Source organism: Entelurus aequoreus, linkage group LG27, assembly GCF_033978785.1.
Source record: "Entelurus aequoreus isolate RoL-2023_Sb linkage group LG27, RoL_Eaeq_v1.1, whole genome shotgun sequence".
NCBI lineage: Eukaryota > Metazoa > Chordata > Actinopteri > Syngnathiformes > Syngnathidae > Entelurus > Entelurus aequoreus.
Window position 1 is genome coordinate 5,554,423 of NC_084757.1, and position 6,525 is coordinate 5,560,947.

The 6,525-nt window shown below is 31.1% G+C and overlaps 1 long non-coding RNA gene across 1 annotated transcript in view; it reads right to left on the reverse strand.

The window, feature by feature from the left end:
- Positions 1–4,514: 4,514 nt before the first annotated feature.
- The window catches only part of LOC133644405 (uncharacterized), an 82,715-nt gene continuing 80,704 nt past the window's right edge, over positions 4,515–6,525 (reverse strand). Inside the window, exon 4 of the long non-coding RNA XR_009824764.1 lies at positions 4,515–4,528. This is a non-coding gene — a long non-coding RNA (uncharacterized LOC133644405). The remainder of the gene's footprint in view (positions 4,529–6,525) is intronic.

Consider the following 6,525-nt stretch of genomic DNA (forward strand, 5'->3'; position numbering starts at 1 on the left):
ATAATAATGTGTTAATTCCACGACTGCATATATCGGTTGATATCGGTATCGGTTGATATCGGTAATTAAAGAGTTGGACAATATCGGAATATCGGATATCAGCAAAAAGCCATTATCGGACATCCCTAAATAACATCAATCATGGAAGAAAGCTATTTGTAAAGTAACATTGTTTTTTGTAACAGTGTTACAAAAAGATGAGTTATAATAATACATCATGTTGGATATAGAGAACATACAAACACTTTATTTATTGAATCAAAAATACTGAAATTCCACGACATAGTGAATTTGCAAACAGCTAAAATGATGCACAAAGCAAACTATAACCTGCTACCCAAGAATATACAACAATTCTTCTCAACAAAAGAGGAGAAATATAATCTTAGAGAAAACGTAATTTAAAACATTTGTTTGCACGTACAACACTTAAGACCTTCAGTATATCAGTATGTGGAATTCAATGATAGAATGGATTAAGCAAAGCAATCCAACAATGTACTAATATGATCCACTTCAAGAAACTCTTCAAACTTAAAGTGTTTACAAAGTACAAAGAAGAAGAACCATGACAAACATTCTCAATTTATTTCATCCATTCATTCAATCATTCTTAAAGTAATCTTACTTATCTCATCATATGAAATATGACTTACTTCACCAATTAGTATTATTACATTCTTACTATTATTTATTTATTTATTTTTATTGTGATTACTTATGGAGTTTATTGTGAAAAAAATTGTGAACAGGAAGTGAACAAAAAGTTTTGCAACTGTTATGTAAAGAAAAGGGGTAGGATTAAATAAGCTCTGCTTCTTCCTACTCCTTTTCCAACATGTTGAAAAGAGAAACTGGAAATTGTGATGTATCATGTTGTATGCTTGCATGTTCCAAATAAACTCAAACATTTGACTGAAAAGACAAATTAGTGATCAACTAACATCCCAGCAGTCTTAGTCCCTGGAGAGAATGCGGGTGTGCAGACATCCCCAATGGCCTCCAACAATGCATAGTCCATTAAAGTGTCTTATCTCTGAAAACGGAGTTATGGCAAAGAAACCACGACAAAAACATGTAAACCTCATCTGTGGTTCAGACAAGAAATGACTAAAATATTAATTTATAAAAGCTAGGCTGAATGATGTAATTAGAAACTGATTTTAGGAAAAACTCGAAAAGCGTAACAGCACAAACCTTTTTTTTTTTTTACGGTAGAAATCAACACAAATGATTGCTTGTGTAATTTAATTTGATGAAATGTTTGCAATGAGGCCTGATCAACTATGGCAGGAAGTCCAAACCTCCCAAAGGAAACACATTTTGTTTTTGTTTATTCACCCCACGTCCGTTTCATTTAATAACTAATAATTAGGGATGTCCGATAATATTGGCCTGCCGATATTATCGGCCGATAAATGCGTTAAAATGTAATATCGAAAATTATCGGTATCGTTTTTTTTATCTGTATCGTTTTTGTTTTTTTATTAAATCAACACAAGATACACTTAGTGCACCAACCCAAAAAACCTCCCTCCCCCCATTTCTTTCTGTTATCAATATTCTGCTTCCTACATTATATATCAATATATATCAATACAGTCTGCAAGGGATACAGTCCGTAAGCACACATGATTGTGCGTGCTGCTGCTCCACTAATAGTACTAACCTTTAACACTTCATTTTACTCATTTTCATTAATTACTAGTTTCTATGTAACTGTTTTTATATTGTTTTACTTTCTTTTTTATTCAAGAAAATGTTTTTATTTTAGTTATCTTATTTTATTATTTTTTTAAAAAGTACCTTATCTTCACCATACCTGGTTGTCCAAATTAGGCATAATAATGTTAATCCCACGACTGCATATATCGGTTGATATCGGTATCGGTTGATATCGGTGTCGGTAATTAAAGAGTTGGACAATATCGGATATCGGCAAAAAGCCATTATTGGACATCCCTACTAATAATCAATAATGTTTGTTCATTTAATAATTAATCTGCAAAGGCAGCTGACGCCCTGAGAATAGCATCTCTAATTAGGAGCAGAATATCAGAAGTGATGCACAATGTCTCCCTCTAGTGGTAGTCTACTGTAAATGGACAGCCAGTAGCCTACTGTAAATACAGGAAGTAGCCTACTGTAAATAGACAGGAAGTATTTTATTTGGAGGTGCTCAGAAAAATGGATTCATATTCAAACCACGATTTGTATTTCTTTTTATTGTAAATCAATTCATAGTATTTCAGTATCGATTTTAAAAGTAAGAAATTAATTATTATTCATATTATTGATTATAATTAAGTATTGCGTTTGTGTGTTTTCAATTGCTTTTTACATTTCCATCCCAAGTATTGTAAAGCTGGGATTGGGTTGGAGTTGATCTTTTTTCTTTAGTTAGATTGATAAACATTGAGATTTTTGTAAATTAGCATTTTTTTTAATGGATTAAAAAACAAATATGTAGTCCAACACTGCACTTAGAAGTCGTGCGTCAGCGGCCAAGAAGAGCTTTTCTAACTTGTAACATGTTTACTAAATGTCATCTTTTCATTGTGACAAACATAAATACATGCATCGCATGCTCCGGAGTAAACTTTATCATCAAATAATGAAACAAATGTAATACTATCATTCATTTCAAACTTTTTCAAAGTTATTCATCAAATACACTGTAGGAATGACAATAGATTTTACAGTAAAAACAACAACTATAGTACTGTTTGTCCATTTACAGTAATATGCTGTAAAAACTAAGGATGTCCGATAATGGCTTTTTGCTGATATTGTCCAACTCTTAATTACCGATACCAACCGATACTGATATATACAGTTGTGGAATTAACACATTATTATGCCTAATTTGGACAACCAGGTATGGTGAAGATAAGGTCCTTTTTTTTTAAAATTAATAAAATAAAATAAGATAAATAAATTAAAAACATTTTTTGAATAAAAAAGAAAGTAAAACAATATAAAAACAGTTACATAGAAACTAGTAATGAATGAAAATGAGTCAAATGAAGTGTTAAAGGTTAGTACTATTAGTGGAGCAGCAGCACGCACAATCATGTGTGCTTACGGACTGTATCCCTTGCAGACTGTATTGATATATAATGTAGGAAGCAGAATATTAATAACAGAAAGAAACAACCCTTTTGTGTGAATGAGTGTAAATGGGGGAGGGAGGTTTTTTGGCTTGGTGCACTAATTGTAAGTGTATCTTGTGTTTTTTATGTGGATTTAATTTTTTAAAAAAACGATACCGATAATTTCCGATATTACATTTTAAAGCATTTATCAGCCGTCCGATATTATTGGACATCTCTAGTAAAAACCATTGTAAATTTCAGCTGCCAGTTTTTTTTTGTTTTGTTTTTTGCAGTGTATGTAATACAAATATAATAATCAAATGCATAGCAACTAATTTTATAATATCACGAAGTGAATTCTTATACATTTATATTCATAAATGATATACAGTGAGGGCTGCCGTGTGGCCCTCACTGTAACCGTGTTCAACACCCCTGTACTAAAAGGACCTCCTTGTTGCACGTCGCCTGCCTTCTCTACATCCTGGGATGACACCAACCGTGACAAATATGTAACGAAGAGGCGGTGACACATTTAGTGTTGAGTCAAATTGGTGAAAAAGTATTTGATAGTTTGTCTTTATTTAGAGTGCAATGGCCGCCTGACATGTCTCCATCTTGACGACCTCAACATGTTTGTCTTTATTTAGAGTGCAATGGCCGCCTGACATGTCTCCATCTTGACGACCTCAACATGTCGGATTGTCTGCACCAGATCCTAGACGTGGTGCGAGCGTGCAAGCTGGAAGGTAACAAAGTCCCCGCCCGTCGTTGTATTCTTTATGCCGCCGTGTTTGACGTGGCGTTCTTCTTTCAGAGCTCCGCCTCCACGACTGCCGCCTCCTGGAGGAGCAGAGCAATAAGCAGGAGTCTTTGCGGCTTCTGGTGGGCGCCCTGAAGGCGACGCCGTCTCTGCGCAAGCTCACCTTGTCTCAGAACCGCCTGGGTAAGCCACGCACGTCCTTCGCCGCGTCACGCCAAGTGCTGACGTGTCGCCTGTGTCCGCAGCTTGCGACGTGCACGTGCTGGCGGAACTCTTCTCCGGACCCACGGCGAGCTCGGTGGAGCACCTGGATGTTCGGTGAGGCTCACCTTTCTGCAACACTTGTCCAATATTGAGCATATAAATCTTGACAACATTCTGGACCTGAGGAAAAAAGGTGTTTGTTAAATGGCTGAAAGGTCTTCTTCTCCCACACAGACTCAACTTCATCAAGCCCGATGACCTGATGCACTTGGCCGAGGCCATGACGGCGTGTCCCCCGCCGCGCCGCCTCACCCTCGACCTCAGGGGGAACCCGGGAGATCGAGATGCAGACAAATGGAACTCTGCCCTGGACAAGCTCCGCCCACTCTGCCATCCACTACTAACCAACGACTGGGAGTTCGTCCACACCATGGCCGACCACGTCAGCAACATGTAGACCAGGAGTCTAGATAGATAAACACAGACACGACATCTTCCTCACTCCTCGTCATCGTAGGAGATAATCTCTCTGGACCAGGAGTGACCATTACGTCCATCAGGCAATGAAGAAATCCACCTTGTAGCGGTTGCTTGAAGGACATCATTCACTACTTGACTTTGTCCTCATTATTGACTGCCATTGTTCTTGTCTCACATTCATTCATGCAGTTAGGAGGAGGGAGTTTAACTTGCCAACCTCTCTATCATAAATACATGAATGAGATAGTTCTCATAAATACATCAATATATATATATATATATATAATGAGCTAGGTCTCCTTTATTTTTTGCAAATATTAGTTCATTTGATGCCTGCAACATATTTCAAAACAGCTGCCACATGTGGCACAAAAGAGTGACAAAGTTGAGGAATGTTAATCAAAGACTTATATATATATATATATTATACATATATGTATGTATATATATATATATATATACATACATATATGTATGTATATATATATATACATATATACATATGTATATATATATGTATATATATATGTATATATATATATGTATATATATATGTATATACATATATGTGTATATATATATGCATTTACATATATGTATATACATGTATATATATATATATATATATATATATATATATATATATATATGTATATACATGTATATATATATATATATATATATATATATGTATATACATGTATATATATATATATATATATATATATACACACATGTATATACACATATGTATATGTATACATGATTATATGTATATACATGTATATATATACATATATGTACATATACATATGTGTATACATATATATACATGTATATATATATACATATGTATATATATACATGTATATATATATATGTATACATGTATATATATATACATATGTATATATATACATGTATATATATATATGTATATATATACATATATATACATATATATATGTATATATATATATATATACATATATATATGTATATATATACACATGTATATATATACATATATATATACACATGTATATATATATATATATATATATATATATATATATATATATATATATACATGTGTGTGTATATATATATATATACATATATATATATATATACATGTGTGTGTATATATATATATACATATATATACATGTGTATATATATACATATGTATATATATGTGTATATATATACACGTGTATATATATACATATACATATATATATATACATGTGTATATATATATATATGTATATATATATATACACATGTATATATACATGTATATATGTATATACATATATATGTATATACATATATACATATATGTATGTATATGTATATATGTATATACATATATATATATATATATATGTATACATATATATATATGTATATACATATATATACATGTATATATATGTATGTATATGTATATACATATATATACATGTATATATATATACATGTATATATATATGTGTATATGTATATACACGTATATATATGTATATACATGTATATATATGTATGTATATGTATATACATATATATACATGTATATACATATATATACATGTATATATATGTATGTATATGTATATACATATATATACATGTATATATATATGTATATATATATACATGTATATATATATGTGTATATGTATATACACGTATATATATGTATATACATGTATATATATGTATACACATATATGTATATCCATATATATGTATATACATATATATGTATATACATATATATATACATGTATATACATATATATGTATATACATATGTATATACATATATATGTATATACATATATGTATATACATACATGTATATACATATATGTATATACATATATATATATACATATATGTATATACATATATATGTATATAAATATATGTGTATATACATATATATGTATATACATATATGTATATACATATATA